The sequence below is a fragment of the Pristis pectinata genome, chromosome 14 (genome assembly GCF_009764475.1).
Source record: "Pristis pectinata isolate sPriPec2 chromosome 14, sPriPec2.1.pri, whole genome shotgun sequence".
NCBI lineage: Eukaryota > Metazoa > Chordata > Chondrichthyes > Rhinopristiformes > Pristidae > Pristis > Pristis pectinata.
Genome location: NC_067418.1, coordinates 45579441 through 45598726, shown reverse-complemented (window position 1 = coordinate 45598726; position 19286 = coordinate 45579441). Strand labels below are relative to the sequence as shown.

Below are 19286 nucleotides of genomic sequence, written 5' to 3'. Positions count from 1 at the left end.
GAGTCACTCATGCTGACAGCCTCTGACCTGCTCTTGTAGCCATGATATTTATGTGTCCTGTTGGTCCCGTTGAGTTTCTGGTCAGTGGTGATCCCATTGATATTGATGGTGCAGGACTCAGTGATGGTAATGCGATTAATGTCAGGGGTAGGTGGTTAGACTCCCTATGTTGTAAATTACCTTTTCTGACACTTTTATGGCATGAATGCCTAAATGTTGTCTTGGTCTTGCTGCATGCAGATGTAAGTTGATTTATTTGTTGAGGACTTACAACTGGAATTGGCCATTGTGCAATCATCAGTCATAGTCAGAGTCATAGAGCACTACAGCACAGAAACAGGTCCTTCAGCCCATCTAGTCATGCCGACCTGATCTTCTGCCTGGTCCCATCTACCTGCACCCAGACTATATCCCTCCAAAGCCCTCCCATCCATGTACCTATCCAAGCTTTCCTTAAATGTTATAATTGTCTTCTATGTGTGCTAGACACTCTTTAATACAGTTTAAGGTGGTTCACAGGACCCATATGTTCAAGGACAAGTTAGCCCGTTTCTATCATCATATAAATCCTATATGTGACAGATGTAATTCGAAGGTGGCTTCCCTGACACGCATGTTTTGGTCCTGTCCCCTTTTGGAAAAATATTGGAAAGACATTTTTAACATTATTTCATCTGTATTGAACATTGATTTACAACCTCATCCTATTACTGCAATTTTTGGGTTACCAGTGATGGAATCTCGCCATTTATCTGCTTCTGCTTGCCCTATGATCGTCTTTGTCACCTTAATGGCCAAGTGATCTATTTTGTTCAAATGGAAGGATCCAATACCTCCCACCACTTTTCAGTGGTTTTCTCAAACTATAGCATGTTTAAACTTGGAAAAAATTAGGAGTGGTACTGTTGATCCTTCGCTTAAATTTGAGCAAGTTTGGAGTCCATTTATTCAATATTTCCATATGATATAAGCTGACCTTTTCCAGATCCCTCTCAATAACCCTTGAATATAGAGGAGCGGAGTTGACGATATAATTTTTTTTTCTTTTTAATTGAAGAAATATCAGTCCAATTTTTTTTTTAAGTTTTTGGGTTTTTTTTGGTTTATTATTAATATTTTTTTGATTTGGGGATTATTCTTTCATGTAATTAAATTTCATTTCTTTTCAATCTTTCCTTTTGTATTTGTTCACTTAATAAGAGAATGGGAGGTCAAGATTACTTTTTTTTACTCCTTGTGAATATATATATTAAGTGTTATGACTGCTATCCTGATCTCTTTGCACCATATGTATAATTACTAATGTTAGATATATTATTTTGTACTAATTTGAAAATTAATAAAAAGATTGAAAAAGAAAGAAATGTTACAATAGAACCCGCATTTACCACTTCCACTGGCAGTTCGTTTCACACTCGCACCACCCTCTGAGTGAAGAAGTTCCCCTCAGATTCCCCTTATATATTTCACCTTTCAGCCTAAACCTATGTCCTCTAGTTCTAGTCTCATCCAATCTTAGGGGAAAAAGCCTGCATTCATTCACCCTATCTATACTCCTCATAATTTTGTATACCTCTTATAGGATCTCCCCTCATTCTCCTGCACTCCAGGGAATAAAGTCCTAACCTATTCAACCTTTCCCTATAACTCAGGTCCTCAAGTCCCAGCAACATCCTTGTACATTTTCTCTGCACTCTTTCAAGCTCATTGATATCTTTCCTGTAGGTAGGTGACCAGACTTACACACAATACTCTAAATTCAGCCTCACCAACACCTTGTACAACTTCAACATAACATCCCAATTCCTGTATTCAATGCCCTGATTTATGAAGGCCAAAGTGCCAAAAGCTCTCTTTATGACCCTATCTACCTGTGATGCCACTTTCAAGGAACTATGGATCTGTATTCCCAGGTCCCTCTGTTGTACCGCACACCTCAGAGCCCAACCGTTCACTGTGTAAGTCCTATCGGGGTTTGTCCTCCCAAAGTGCAACACCTCACACTTGTCTGCATTAAATTCCATCAGCAATTTTTCATCCAATTTCTATAGCTGGTCAAGATCATGCTGCAAGCTTTGATAGCCTTCCTCGCTGTCCACTACGCCCCCAGTCTTGGTGTCATCCTCAAATTTGCTGATCCAATTTACCACGTTATCAACTAAATCATTAATATAGATGATAAACAACAACGGACCCAGCACCGATCCCTGCGGCACACCACTAGTCACAGGCCTCCAATCAGAGAGACAACCATCTACTACTACTCTCTGGCTTCTCCCGCTAAGCCACTGTTGAACCCAATTGGTTACTTCATCCTGAATGCCAAGCGACTTAACCTTCTGGACCAGCCTCCCATGCGGGACCTTGTCAAAGACCTTGCTAAGGTCCATGTAGACCATGTCCACCGCCTTCCCCTCATCAACCTTCTTGGTAACTTCCTCGAAAAACTCCATAAGATTGGTTAGACATGACTTACCATGCACAAAGCCACATTGACTATCTCTAATCAGACCCTGTCTATCCAAACACTTATATATCCTGTCCCTTAGAATGCCTTCCAATAATTTACCCACGACTGACGTCAGACTCACTGGCCAGAAATTCCCCGACTTATTCCGAGAGTCTTTCTTGAACAATGGAACAACATTAGCTATCCTCCAGTCCTCCGGCGCCTCACTCGTGCCTAAGGACATTTTAAGTAGCTCTGCCAGGGCCCCAGCAATTTCTGCACTAGCAGGCCCTGGGGAGTTATCCACTTTAATTCACCTCAAGACAGTCAGCACCTCCTCTTCTGTAATCCGAATACAGTCCATGACCTCATTACTCTTTTGCCTCAGTTCTATAGTCTCTGTGTCTTTCTCCAGAGTAAATACGGATGCAAAAAATTCATTTAAGATCTCTCCCATCTCTTTCAGCTCCACACATCGATGACCATGCTGATCTTTAGGAGGGCCAACTTTATCCCTTGCTACCCTTTTGCTCTTAATATAGCTATAGAAACCCTTGGGATTCTCATTCACCTTGTCTGCCAGAGCAACTTCATGTCCTCTTTTTTTCCCTCCTGATTGCTCTCTTAAGTGTTCTCTTGCATTTCTTATACTCCTCAAACACTTCATTTGATCCTAACTGCCTATACCTGATATGCACCATCGTCTTTTTTTTTACCAGGGCCTCAATATCCTTCAATAACCAAGGTTTCCTAAACCTGTTAGCCTTGATTTTTATTCTAACAGGAACATACAGATTCTGTACTCTCAATATTTCTCTTTTGAAAGCCCCCCACTTACCAAGCATCTCTTTGCCGGAAAATAGCCTATCCAAATCCACACCTGCCAGATCCCTTTTGATGACATCAAAATTGTCCTTACTCCAATTTAGAACCTCAACCTGAGAACCTGTCCTACCCTTCTCCATAATTATCTTGAAACTAATGGAATTATGATCACTGGATCCAAAGTGTTCCCCTACACACACTTCTGTCACCTGCCTTGTATCGTTCCCTAAGAGGAGATCCAGTATTGCACTCTTTCTAGTTGGGACCTCTAAATATTGATTAAGGAAACTTTCCTGAACATATTTGACAAACTCTATCCCATTCAATCCCTGGGAGTCCCAGTCAGTATGTAGAAACTTAAAATCATCTACTATCACAGCCTTATATTTCTTGCAACTGTCTGCTATCTCTCTACAGATTTGTTCCTTTAAATCCTGCTGACTATTGGGAGGTCTATAATATAGTCCCATTAACGTGATTATCCTTTTTTATTCCTCAGTTCCACCCATATTGCCTCAGTAGATGAGCCCTCCATTATGTCCTCTCTGAGCACTGCCATGACATTTTCCCTGATGAGAGATGCCACCCCTCCCCCTTTAATACTTCCCTCTCTATCGTGTCCGAAACAGTGGAACTCTGGAACATTGAGCTGCCAGTCCTGCCCCTCCTGCAACCAAGTCTCACTAATGGCTACAACATCTTAATTCCATGTGCTGATCCATGCTCTAAGTTCATCTGCCTTACCTACAATACTCCTTGCATTGAAATAGATGCATCTCAGAACATTAGTCCCACCATGCTCATCAACCTGTCGATTTCTGTTTTTGTTTGTAGGCTTAACATCTACTTTCCCCACAGCCCCTCCACTTACTGCCCTGCCCCCCTGGTTCCCACCCCCCTGCAACTCCAGTTTAAACCCACTCCACCGAGCAGCACTAGCAAGCCTTCTGGCAAGGAATTTGGTACCCCTCCAGTTCAGGAGCAAACCGTCCCATTTGTACAGGTTTCACCTGCCCTGGAAGAGAGCCCAATGATCCAAAAATCTGAAATCCTCCCTCCTGCACCATCTCCTTAGCCATGTGTTAAACTGCACTACCTTCCTATTTCTTGCCTCACTAGCACTTGGGATGGGTAGCAATCCTGAGATCACCACCCTGAAGATCCCGTCTTTTAACATCACCTAACTCTCTGAACTCACTTTGCAGGATCTCATCACCCTTCCTGCCTATGTGGACCATGACTTCTGGCTGCTCCCCCTTCCCCTTTAGAATGCTGTGGACTCGGTCCGAGACGTCTCTGACCCTCAGGGAGAAACATCTGGGAGTTTCGTTCTTGTCCACAGAATCTCCTGTCTGTTCCCCTAACCAATGAATCCCCTATCACTACTGCACTCCTCTTTTCCCCTCTTCCCTACTGAGCCACAGACTCAGTGCCAGAGACCTGGTCGCTGTGGCTTTCCCCAAGTAGGTCGTCGCCACCCCCCACCCCCCAACAATATCCAAAACAATATATTTGTTTTTGAGGGGAACAGCCACAGGGGTGACTGCCTTTCACCTTTCCTTCTCTTGATGGTTACCCAGCTACCTGCATCCTGCAACCTAGGTATGACTGCCTCCCTGTAACTCCTGTCTATATACCCCTCAGCTTCCCAAATGATCCGGAGTTCATCCAGCTCCAGCTCCAGTTCCCTAGTGCAGTCTGTAAGGAGCTGCAGTTGGATACACTTCTCGCAGGTGTAGTCATCAGAGACACTGGAGTTCTCCCTGACTTCCCCCATCCTGCATGAGGAGCACATCACTGCCCTGACTGTCATTCCCAATGCTCTAAATGCAATAAGAAAGGGAACTTACCAGAACCTCACCTTAGCCTCCGCCTCTTCATACTAAAGGCTCTCGAGCCAAAGCCTCAGCTCACCACTCTTAACACTGGCCTGCTCCCACAATGGCCGCTCCACTTGAGCCTAACTTCTTTTTATTGGCTGCTGCCAATTAGCCAATCAATTTCCAACTAACAATTTGCAAATGTGCCTCTTTTAGGTTCCTGCTAGGTGAAACTGAACAGAAGGTGCTGAGACTCACCTCCTTTGAAAATTCCCGCCTCTCACTCCTAGTCCCGGCTCCTACTTGGTGAAACTTTGTATGAGGTATGAATGCCATTGGAGTTTACGTCTGTTGACTTAGGTTTAACTAGTATGGATTGATGCCACACTTGGTCAAATGCTGCCTTAACGTCAAGTACTGTCATTCTCATCTTACTTCTAGATTTCATCTCTTTAGTCCATGTTTGCATCAAGACTGTAATGAGGTTTGGAGCCACAGCCCTGGTGAAACTCAAACTGGGTATTGGTGAATATCCATCAACCACTGTTGATGACGGTTTCCATCACTTTGCTGCTGATTGAGAGTAGATTGAGTGGGCAGTAATTAGCCACGTAAGACTTGTCCTGCTTTTTGTGAACAGGTCATACCTGGGCAATTTTCCACATTATCTGATAGATGCAGTGCTTTAATCTTTCATCACCTTATCCATGGATCTATTCTAAAACATTTTAAATTTAGATTCTCTGGTCCCTCACACTTCCAGTAATGAGAACAGTTTCATTTGACAGTATTTACACAGTCTAACACCATCAGGATTTTCAATCAAATCTCGTCTCGATCTTCTCTACTCCAAGGAGAACAGCCTGAGATTCTCTAATAACTGTAATCTCATCTCTGGAATCATTCTCGTAAATCTTTGCTGCAACCTCTAGGCCTTCACACCTTTCCCAAGGTGTAGTGAACAAATTTGGATCCAGTGCTCTCCTTGTGGCCTGACCAGTGTTTTGTAGAGGTTCAACATAACCTCTTTGCTTTTGTAATCCATGTCTCAATTTATAAAGCCCAGACTCCATGAGCTTTAAAATTGCCTTCTCAACCTCCCCTGTTGTATATATACCAGGTTTCTCCTTTCCTTTACTATTTTCAGAACTGAAACCCATTCTAAATGTCAACTGCAGTAGACCTTACCTTCAGTTGCTTCTGAAGATCTTAACACTTGTTTACAAAGAAAACTGCAACAAACTTACAAAGTTGCCAATGATAGATGTCAGGTGTCTACTGAAAGATGGGACATTCCTTTATACTATACAATGTAAACAATGCTATACAGAATTAATGATAACTTTCTTACCTTCAAAAAGAGGCACTGCCTCAAGCAGCCAGTCAGTCCTGATAGTTCAGCATTGAGATAGAATCCTCATCAGCATAGCCAGAGGAATCATTCAGACAAATCAAGTGGATTCATTAAGGACTCATACACTAAGTGCTATGACTGAAGTCTCCACATAAATTGCCCTTCTTGGTACTGGTCAGGACTGGAAGGTGTTAAGCTGTGATTCTCACCTAAATCACAACAGAGTCATCAAGGGTATTGTAATGCTAGAGAAATAAAGGACTGCAGATGCTGGAATCTAGGTGAAAAACACGACGATGCTGGAGGAACTCAGCAGGCCAGGCAGCATCCGTGGAGAAAAGCAGGTGTCGATGTTTTGGGTCAGGACCCTTCTTCAGGATTGTAATGCTATTTGACCAATTATCAAAGCGCGGCACTGAGTTCAGAGGAAATTTATCTGAAGCATGAGTGAGATACGAGACACATTTCTTATGTGCTTATCAATGACCTTGCCACTTCATTCAGCATTAGAGCAAAATATTAAATGCTAAACAGAGCTGATGGCCAAAACCTTGATGTTCAGTTGTGTGAGTAATGGAGCAATTGAAGACAGCTAACTGCTAAACATCATCCCAAGCAAATTTCCAAATGCAGGACACTGATCACAAATTGATGTCTCCATATTATTATATGGTAAAACTCTGAAACAATAAAGGTTGCTCATTCGATTGAAATATCTTACAACCCTATTGAGAAATGTGTTTACATATATGCAGATGACAAAGAGTTGAAGTTCACTGTGAAGAAAGACTATAGATTTGTATATAGTCAACCAAATACCTAACCTATCCTTCCAATTGCTTGTATGCTCACATTACCTTTATCCCTGGATTTCCATGAAGTAATTGTCTGCATGTGATTCTCCAGAAAAGCTTCTTTAAGGGAAGGCCACACAGCATGTATTTTCTCCAAGTTGTATGTGGGAATCTGCCAATGATACAGTAAAGAACATATAAAAATTACAATGTCATAAAGTCATACAGCACAGTAACAGACCCTTCAGTCCACCAAGTCCATGCTAACCATTAAGCACCTTTCTATATCAATCCCATTTTCTAGCACTTGGCTATGCCTTGGCAATACAAGTGCTAGTCCAGATACTTCTTAAATGTAAGTCTCTGCCTCCACCAGCCCCTCAGGCAGAGCGTTCCGGATTCCAACCGCCCTCTGGGTGAAAAAATTTTTTCCTCAGATTCATTCTAAATCTCCGAACCCTTACATTAAGCCTACACCCCTTGGTTTTATACATCTCCCAGATGGGAAAAAGTTTCTTACTATCTAACCGATCTGTGCCCCTGTAACTTTATATACAATGGATCAGAAAACTACACAACTTGAGTAACTACCTATTGTCTATCTCCTTGGCACTGATAACTTTGTATATATGTGTCTGATTGTTCACTTTATGACTGTGGAAACTCCATCTCCTCATTGAAGGACAATACCAGAGTATCTCAGACATTTGCACACACTGTATAACGTATCTGCTTCCAAACACATTCATGATTAATATTAGTAGTTCTATAAACTAAGATTATTCAAGAACACGGTCCTCCATCTTCTAGGAACGTTACTCCAGCTACACTTTTATTGAAGTGTTGATTTTAGAACTAATTTAATCAAAGATTTTAATTCAGATCAAAGCTAGAGTAAAAGCAGATTGTACAGCTGTTGTTAAAGCTTTCAAATACAAACCAACACGGGCAATCAAATCCTACAATGATAACAGTTTGCTCCCTGATGGCAACAATATACTTCTGGTTCTAAGCTTTCCAAGAATAGCAATCTGCTGCTGGGCTATATCATTCAGAGCTTAGACTGGTCTGAGACTCCACTAAGGTGCTAAGACTTTGGATGGATTCCAACATTGCCTCAATGGAAAAAGAAACCTGCTCCAATAGCCATCGCCTTAAGAGAGTCTCCATGCTGGCTGACATGAAGGTGCATCCTACTTCTGGACTGGAAGTAGACTCAAGTTCAAGTTTATTGTTGTCATAGGCATACATACACAGAGTATAAATGCCATGAAAGTTAGCTTTTTGCAGCAGCAGCAGCACAGTATATTACGAGGACAAACATAAGTTATCATTGGTTGGTTTGGTTAGTTAAATTTAAATTTAAACTTAAAGTAACATAAATTATACACAACTTATATATGTAAAATAAACAACAAAATAAACATAATAACACTAGCGCAAGATTGAGAGAGAGAAAAATATATAGTCTGAGGTAGTGTTAAGGCTTATCGGGTCAGTTCAGTGATGGACCGATTCACCCAATGGCAGTGCGGAAGAAGCTGTTGTTGAACCTGGAGGTGTGGGTCTTCAGGCTCCTGTACCTCCTGCTGATGGCAGCATACAGAAGTGGGCATGGCCCAAATAGTGGATCTCTGATGATGGATGTCACCTTCCTGAGACATCGCCTCTCGATGGTGGGGAGAGCTGTACTCATGATGGAACTGGTTGACGTCACCACCCTCTGTAGCTTCTTGCATTCCAGTGCATTGGACCTTCCATACCAGGCCGCGATGCAACCAGTCAGAATGCTTTCCACTGTACATCTGATGTTTGTAAGAGTCTTCGATGACATACCGAATCACCTTAAACTTCCAAGAAAGTAGAGATGCTGGCGCACCTTCTTTGTGGTTGCATCTATGTGCTGCGCCCAGGATAGATCCTCTAAGATGTTGACACCCAGGAACTTGAAGCTGCTCACTGTTTCCACCACAGACTCTTCCATGCTCCTCGATGCGAGTTGCATTCTGTCAGGCAGGCTGGATAATGCACCAAGCATTTTGATATGCATCTGCATGTTCCTCTATCCTAGACCTCATTCAAGTCCTCAAGAGAAGTACTAATGTGCAACTATTTCCTCTTTGTTGCTGCTCACGTTACCTTTATCGCTAGATTTCGCTGCAGTTTTTATGACATAGAAACTAGAAACACAAGGAAACGACTTATTTTGGATTTAGTATTGTGTTATCAGCCAGATTTAATCAACAGTCTAATGGCACAGAAACATTTATCTAATTGTATTCAAAATATTTGAGCTCAACATGGTATCTGCAAGGGAAGAGCTTATCTAAACTGTACTTCCTACAACCCAATATATCTTCCCTAAAGTGGTCTAACCTCAGCCAAATCATTCTCTCTTTATAACTAACAATCTCCAGCCTGGCAATTTCCTTGAAAGCCCACCACCCAGTGCTATCCCATTCTTCCAGTGACAGAACTGTGCACAGTCCTCTTGCTATAGTCTAACATGCTTTATATACACAGAAAAATAGGAGCGGGAGGCTGATCTATGCTGGCCTCAACTCCTCTTCTGTGTCAATTCCCCATAATCATCAATTCCTTGATCTTTCAAATATTTATCTATTTCCACCTTAAATATATCTAATGATCTGGACTCCAGCACCCTCAGGACAGAGAATTCCACAGACTCACTACCCTCTGAGAGAAGAAATTTTTACACATATCAGTTTTGAATGATTGGCCCATTATTTTGTAGCTATGACCCCTTGATTGTGACTCTCCCACAAGTGAAAACATCTCAACATCTAAGGTATCAGGATCCCTTTGGACCTTAGATGTTTGAATAAGGTAAATCTCCTTTGGACTGTCTCCAATGCTACTATATCCTATTTTAGGTAAGGGGACCAAAACTGTGCAGTATTCCAGGTGTGGCCTCACCAAAACCTTGTACAATTGTAACAAAACCTCCCTATTTTTAAACTCCAACCCCTTCACAATAAATGCCAAAATGCCATTTGTTTGACTACTTGTTGGGCCTGCCTGCTAACTTTTTGTGATCCATGTACTAGAACACCTAGATCCTCTAAACTTCACTCACTTGCAGTCGCTCTCCATTTAGATAATAATTCACTTTTTGATTCCTCTTACTGACGTGCATGACCTCACACTTCCCACATTAAACTCCATTTGCCAGGTTTTCACCCAATCACTCAATCTATCTACATCCCATTGCAGAGTCACAATATCCCTATTACAACATCCTCTTCCATCTATTTTCATATCATTGGCAAACTTGGAAACCTTACATTTTGTTCCCTTGTCCAGGTCATTAATATAAATAGTATTCCACTAGCTACATCCTTCCAGCCTGAAAAGGACCCATTTATACCAATTCTCTGTTTCCTACGTGACAGTTTTTAAGCCAGGCTTACATGCTTCCTCCAATACTTTGGGCTCTTAATTTATTCACCAATTTCTTATGTGTCACCTTGTCAAATTCCCTTTGGAAATCTAAATACACTACATCTACAGATTCCCCTCTATCAACTCTCCCTGTCACATCCTCAAACAATTCAAGAAAATTTGTCAAATATGATTTACCCATAATAAAACCATGTTTACTGGGTTTGATTATATTCACCTTTCCTAAATGAATAGTTATTTCATCATTGACTATTGACTCCAGCATCTTGCCAACAATAGATGTTAGACTAACTAGCCTATAGTTCCCCTGCTCTGACTTCCTCTCTTTTTGAACAAAGGAGCCACATTGGTTGTTCTCCAATTTTCTGGTACCTTCCCAGAACTTGGTGAGCTTTGAAACGTTTCAACCAATGGGTCCAATAATTCTGTACCCACTTCCTTTAAAACTGTTGGGTACAAGCCATCACGTCCCAGCAATTTGTTCTCTTTTAGTCCTGTCAGTTTCCCTAATACTTTATCCCTTGTGACTGGGATTTTTATAAGTTCCTCCATGTTATCTGAAATGAGCCCATTTGTTATATTAGGGAGATTTGCAATATCTTCCATGGTGAAGGCTGATGCAAAAGAATGATTATTGGCATATCTGCCATTTCTTTGTTTCCTGTTATTAATTCACCTACCTTGTTCTCTAGAGGTCTCACAACTACCTTAAGCCACATTCTTCCTATTTATATATCTATAGAAACACTTACTGTTTGTTTTGATATGACACACAAGTTTTCTCTCAAATTCAGTTTTCTTTCTTCTGAACTTTTCAGTCCTTTGCTGCTGGATCCCTAAAATTTCCCAGTCTTCCGTCCTACCACCAGCCTGTGGCATTTTGTATGCCCTACTTTTCCATTTAACACAGTCTTTGACTTCTTGTGTTAACCACAGATCATGCCTCTTTCTCATAGAACATAGCACACTACAGCACAGTGCAGGCCCTTCGGCCCACAATGTTGTGCCGACATTTTATCCTGCTCTAAGATCTATCTAACCCTTCCCTCCCACATAGCCCTCCATTTCTCTATCATTCATGTGGCTATCTAAGGGTCCCTTAGATGTCCTTAATGTATCTGGCCCCCACAACCTCTGTCGGCAGTGCGTTCCATGCACCCACCACTCTCTGTGTAAAAAAAACTTACCCCGACATACCCCTTACATCTTCCTCCAATCACCTTAGAATGATGCCCCCTTGTGTTAGCTATTGTCGCCCTAGGAAATGGTCTCTGACTGTCCACTCGATCTATGCCTCTTATCATGGAATCCCTTTTTCTAATTGGGATAAATTCCTGCTGAGCATTAGGGACCAGCTGTTTGAATCTCTGCCACTGTTCATCTACTGACTTGCCTCTTAGCTTATTTTCCCAGTCCACCTTCAACACCTCAACCTTCATATCATTTTAATCATTCTTATTTAAATCAAAGACAGTGGTTTTGGTCCTGTGGTGTTCACCCTCAAACTGCATCTGGAGTTCCATAATATTGTAGTCACTACCTCCTGGAAGATCTTTAAGCACAAGATCTCTTATCAATCCTTCCTCATCACTCATGACCACACCTGAAACAGCCTGCTCCTGAGTATGTTCTCTAATATAATGTTCCAAGAAGCAATCCCTGAAGCACTCCACAAATTCTTCTTATATGATACACCTGCCAGTTTGGTTTGTCTGATCAATATGTAGATTAAAGTCTCCCATGATAATTGCAGTTCCCTTCAAACATGCCCTGGATATTTCCCCATTGATGCTCCGCCCTATTGAGTGGTCATGTTTTGGGGACATACAGACTACCACCCACATCTTCTTTCCCCTGCTACTTATGATTTCAACCCAAACTGATTCTACATTACTATCTACTGACTCTATATCACAACCCAGCACCACTATGACACCCTCCTTGACTAACAATGCTAACCTGCCTCCTTTAACTTTTGGCCTGTTCTTTTGGAACAATCTATAACCTGCATTATTGAGTCCTAATCAGCCTGCAATCACGTCTCTGTAAGTTATTAGATCATACTCATATATTGCTATCTGTGTTGTCAACTCACCTTATTGCAAATACTACATGAATTCAAATAAAGACCATAAAGATTTGTTGCTCTACAATTTTTACTAGCTCTGGATTTGCTCCGTGCTGTACACTATTGTTTACATTTTCTGCCTCAATGTGTCACAATTTACTTGTTAATTTCCTCCTTAACTATCTTGTGCCACTGGTGTCTCTCATTTCCTCTTGATTTATTAAACATCTGCTCTTAGAGCTCTCTTCTATTACTTACAACCCTATTTATGCGATCTGCCCGGACACTGGTCTCAGCATGATTCAGGTGGAGCACATCCCAACAGGACAGCTCTCTCTTTCCCTCGTACTGGTGCCATTGTCCCATGAATTGGAACCCATTTCTACCACACTGCCCTTTGAGCCACACATGTAATCCTATTTACCCTTCATCGATTTGAACTTGCCTCAGGTTGTAATTTGGAGTTTATCACCCTCGTGGTTCTGCTTTTCAAGTTTGCTGCAAGCTCCTCATAATCCCTTTGCAGAACCTTCCTCCTAGTCCTCCCTTATGTCATTAATGCCTACATGGACCATGACAACTGGATCCTCTCCCTCCCACTCCAAATATTCCAGTCCAGAAGAGAGGTCATTAACCCTAGCACCACACAGGTTATAGTTTGACTATTGCTCCAGACCCACCTGCTCTTATATTCTATGAATCTACATGTAAGAGGCCAGCTTTAACATTCCTTATCTACCAGATGTACTAGCCTCAGGGATCTGTGACACGTACTCCAAGATCTTTCTCTGCTTTTATGCTTCTCCATATTCAACAATTTACTGTGTATTCTCTTAAATTGTCTGTCGTCCTTAAATATATTACTTCACACTTCACCACATTAAATAATACTTGCCCCTTTTCTTTCCAGCTGAAGTGCATTAAATTCTGCAGCCTAGCATCCTCTTCCTCACTGTAAACCTCTTTGCCAGATTATGCATTTATATAAAACTGCAAAAAAGGGAACCTTGCAATGTAACTCAAACAATTCTACTGCATGCAGCCTTCAAGTTAATAAAACTCCCATCATACATTTTCCTCACTTACAGAGACTGAACCAACTTTGGATCCAACTTTGTGCTTTGCCTAGGATTTCATGGACTTCTACTTTATTGATCAGTCTGCCATTGGAACTTCACCAATATTTAAAGCATAATCTCCCCATTTTTGAACTCCTCTGAATAACTTCTTTTGCTTCTTCTTCTTCTTAGACAGTCCCTCAAGTTTGAGGGTGATCGATGCTTTTACTCCAGTTTTGTGGGTTCTGAGGTTGCTGATGAAACCAATGTGGGAACTGCAGACTCTTCCACAAATGGGGCAGGAGGTGTCCAAAACGGCAGACAGGCGAGTACTTTGTGAGGTGATGGGCTCCTTCACCCACATATGCAGGCTTTCTGTGTACTCCCAATGTACATCTTCAAACTTTTCAATATCATCCCAAATGTACCTTCTCCACGTTGAGCAGTCAGAAGCCAGATGAAGGCTTTCTGCACATCCTTGAGTCTTTTCGTCTAGCTGCGTGATAATCTCTTTCCATGACAGAGCTCAGAATGGTGTTTGTTTCAGGAGTCTGCTGTTGTGCATCTGAATGACAAGGCTGCCCAACAAAACAGAAATTGTAAATGGGACCTCAATGTTCAGCATATTGACCTGAGAGGAGTCCCTGACATTGGCTCATTTATCCTTCCAGTGAATTGAGGATCTTGCGGAGTCAGTGTCTTGAGGTGCCTGTCGTAGGTAGTCCACTTCTCAGAATATAGGGCAGGGATCACTGCTGCTCAGTAGACCATGAGTTTTGTAGCAGGTTAGGTCTTGATCTTCCAACATCCTTTTCTTCAATTATCCAAAGGCTATGCTGGCACATTGAAAGCAGTAGTTAATTTCATTATGGATGTCAGCCTTTGCTAAGAAGTGATTCTTGAGATATGCAGGTCTCACCAGGAACTTCTATTGTCTGAAAGCAGCATGGTGCAACGTGGGCAGATTGGCAAGGATCTTTGCCTTGTGGATGTTGATTATTAGGCCCATCCTCTAGTATGGTAGAGTGAACAAGTTCATTATGGCTGGAGCTCAGCCTCCAAGCATGCACAAACACAAGTGTCAGCCAAACACAGTAGCTCAACCAATGAGGTTCAGGTGACCTTGGTTCTAAAATGTAATCACCATAGGTTAAGCAGTTTCCCATGAGCCCTAAAGATGAAATCTACTTCTGTGTAAAGTTTGAAAGCCAAAAAAAACTGAAGATATTTGAAATCTGAAACTAAAACAGAAATGCTGAAGGCACTCAGCAGGTCAAGCAGCATCTGTGCAAAAAGAAACAGAGTTAAGGTTAAAGATTCTTGATCAAAACCAACAATGGTGCTGCAGAAAGTTTGTTGGAGGTGAGGTGTAACATTGTGGTAAAAAAAAATTAAGAAAAATGTTGGCTCAATAGCATAGTCATATTTGCCACTACTCTTCATTGAGACTGGCTGTTACAGAGCCGTTGGTCAGTATCATGGCTTGCATTTCACGTGGAGCAAATGTAAAATGGAGCTGAATTTCTGTGGGCAGCTGAATTTGAGGAGGGTGTTTCATTATCCCTCCCAACTGGTGGAGTCAAAGGCTTTAGTGAAGTCAGAAAAGGCCATGTATAGTGGCTATTGCTGCTCCCTGAATTTTTCTTACACTTGCCGTGCGGTGAAGATCGTGTCCGCTGTGCCTCTAGATGGATGGAATTTACACTGCTATTTGGGAGCAGCTCTTCAGCTAATAGCAAAGACTTTGCCTATTGTAGACAGCAAGTAGACTCACCTGTACCTACCACAATCAGACTTGACTTCTTCCTTGAAGGTGGTCATGATTCCGGCATCTGTGAAGTCACCTGATATATCCTCCTCATCACAGATTGTGGATTTGTAACTGAAGCTCTACACTGCTGAGGTTTAAGATTTTGGTAGGCATACTGTCTTTTCCCAAGGCCTTGTTATTTTTTAGTGCCTTTTTGACTTCTTGTTGGTCAGGAGTGGCAGTAAGGCTTGCCAGAGTTGTGCCAAGGACGCATATTCAAAGTGTGCCTTCCAGTGGGCACTGACTGCCTCTGTCCTTGATATGTTCATCCTTGTTCTTTCTATTCACCATTAGTTCTATAGGTCACAGGTTTTCAGCTGGACCTCTGTCTTCAGAACTGTTTCTATACCCTTGAGGAATGGTGGAGCTTCCAATCCAGAACACCTTAATGAGTGATTAATTAGCTCCTTAATATCCTGGTCATTCTCATCAAACCAGTCCTGTTTCTTCTTGACAGAGAAGCTAAATGTACTTTCACAGATGCCAATCAGGACAGTCCAAAAACTGTGGATGCTTTGTGGCTCCAGCTTGGAGTTGACAGGTTATCTACAAGTTGCTGAGAACAGCTATATTGGTGGGTGTCCTTGAGAGCTTTGGCATTGCTGTTCTTACGGCAATGCTTCAGTTGACATGGATGCTTAGAGGCTAAATTGATGGATTAGACAGCAATCAGCCTTTTAGGCCTGGATACCTGCCGTGATGCAGATAATGTGGAATTTGTGTAGTGGAAACCTAAATTACTTTTTCCTCCACAACTCCTGGTTTACCACATTCAGAACATGTTCCAATCTGGTACCATTCTAAATGTTTCCCAGTGATGTCACTATCTATCATTGGCATTCAAATCACAAAATTTCAACCAACACCAGAAAATTCATCAGGCCAGCAATGGCTGTTCTGCAAAATGCTAATGGTGGTGAATTTTCCCACCTTGGAATTTTAGGATTTAATCTTTCAAGAGGATTTGAAGAGCAGGCTTTTGAACTTGTGATTTTAGTTGCATATGTTGCAATCAAGGTTGGCAGAAGATCCAGTCCTCTTACCTGAACTGAGCCAATGGTGTGATGCTGGCAATTTAGTTCTTGTCAATTGACTCTGACCAGATATTAATGCATAGAGGCATTTAAACATCTATTCCTAAAATTTGGGGAACAGTATCACACTTCAATGATAGAACTGAAAGGTTTATTTTATCCAAGGAGACCACTTCCACCTGCAAACAGTTACACACTGGAGGTAGTTTATGTCTGATCCTCAAGGAAGCTGTGATCCACTACCCACTGGGCAAAAGTGATGGGAGAACCACTATGGTAAACCCCACAAGCACAGTTATAATTTTAGGATAGCGTTAAATGGTGCACTCCTGCTTCAATAAAGGGCTGAACAGGCAATTTGACACAAGCTAGCTGGCATTGGCAGACCCTATCCCATAATACATGGATTAACGCATTGCAGTGATGCCTTTTCCTTCATACTTTTATGCAGTTGTAGCATACCAGGGCCTGGAATGAGTGACACTCGACAATTTAAGGTATATAGTCTCATAAGCAAACCACTGGTCAGGTTTACAAGGGCATCTCTAACCAAAGGAGTTTTGCCAATATGTGATTTTAACATGTTGAAACGAAGCTAAAATTTGCATTTTTGTGCAGGTACCAAGTTAAATAGATAAATTATACATACTAGCAATACCACTGAAAAAAATAACACCTTTAATCTGGAATTCACTGTCTGGAGTGGTGGAACTAAATTTAAGCGTAACTTTCAAAAGAAAATTTCATTTATATTTAGAAAGGATAGAAATAATGGAGAGCACTTTCAAACAGCTGGCAGTAGCACAATGAATGCTTTATCATTCTGTAACATAAGCCAGAAGTCTTGGTTTCAAATCAGCCAGAGGAAGGTGGACAGTCTTCTGGATGAGATGTGAACTTGGGTTCTTTGAAAGAGTTAATGGCAGATATTTTCACAGCTTGTAAACCAACTGTGAATTTTGCCTAATAAACAGGGATGGAGAAGCAGAAGGTGTATTTTCCATGTTAACCAATCATTAACTGCATGTGTGATAAACCAGTTCACTTGAGCTGAATTAACTTGGTAGAAAATAACAAAGGAACTTAGTGATGTATACAAGTAACTTGTCAAAAGATAGCCACAAGGGCATAAAGTATCTTAAAGGGTGTTAGAGCTCATCATGATGGGGAGAGTAATTAAGGACATTTTACGCTGTTGTACGAAGCACTGGACAGACCTCACTTGGAATCCACAATTAAGAGAAAACAATCCAAATTTAGGGTAAGTTTAAAAGAGTAGAATATACATCACACAAAGGGTTGTAAAAATGGGTAATGCATTTGTCCAATTGTCTCTTGAAGAAGAAAAAAAGGTACTTTAGAAGAACAATGAATGCTTACTTCAAAAATAAAAAAATATTGATGAACATTAAGGAATTATGTATTTTTTAAAAAAACTAATAGGTAATAAAATGGCAGGAAAGACCTTTCACATGACATAAAAAACCTCACATGCAGATGTTCATTCTATCAATCTAGTCAATCATTTCCTAAGTATGCTGAGTAGAAAAGTTCTTAATGCTAAGTAGAGAAATGAGATGCCTCTTGCAATTATTCCTAATAGACAATATGTTTCATGGCCATAGTTGCACTTTGGATCATCCAGTTCCTTCCAGGGCAGATCTAATGGGCTAAGTAACCCATTCCTGTTTCTATTTCTTGGAAACTTCTGTTTCCTAAATGGGATAGCTCAATTCTCAGAATTGCCAGTTCTGGATCCAGTCTGCTTCCTACCCAGGAAACTAGAATTATAACCATTAGAGGAAAGAAAGTTCTGTTGCCGTTACTTCCAGTTTCCACCTGGCTCTCACTTTCATCTGACTCTTCCCTTCCCTTTCTCAGTTTTACAGGGGATAGGCCAGTGTCCAAGATCCATTACAAGCCAACAGACACTCACCCTGCTTTCTACAAAGACTCCATTTCAATTTCCCGATTTCACCAGTTCTGTCATATCTCTTCTGACGACTTCTTCCACACCAGTTCCTCTGAAATGTATTCCTTTATCCTTAAACATGACATGCTCTTTACCATATTTGATTAGGCTCTCAATTGCACTTGTCCCATTTTCTGGCCATCTGTTTACCCAGAGGAAGGATAGTTATCCCCACCAGCCACCATGTTCATTGGATTACTCTCTGTAATTTCCACCACCTTCAAATTCCACCATCATACACATCACCCCCAATTTGTGGAACACCTCCATTCAATCAATATGCATGAGCTGAGCTTCCAGTTGCCTGTCACTTTATTTCTCTGACCTACTCTCACTTTGAGCTCTCTGTTTTTGGCCTCTTACACTGTTCTAATCAAACCCAGTGCAAGCTTGAGAAATTACATTTCATCTTCAGAATATGCATGTTAAAGCCTCAACATTGAATTCAAGAATTTCAGATAACAGTCTTTCCAGTTTGTTTTAGAGCTGGCTAGTTATGAAAAGTGATAAATGTGTAATGTTAACTACTTTTCTCTCTCCACAGATGCTGTCTTGCCTGCTGAGAATTTCCAGTATTCCCTTTTATTTCAGATTTCCAACAATTGCAGTGTTTTGTATCATACCGTTCATTTTTTTTCACTCCACATTTTTCCATTCATCGTCTCTGCATATCTTCCAA

At 41.3% G+C, this 19286-nt stretch overlaps 1 protein-coding gene across 1 annotated transcript in view; it reads left to right on the top strand.

The window, feature by feature from the left end:
- fjx1 (four-jointed box kinase 1) overlaps positions 1-19286 on the top strand; it is a 440027-nt gene that overhangs the window by 381709 nt on the left and 39032 nt on the right. The window lies entirely within an intron of this gene.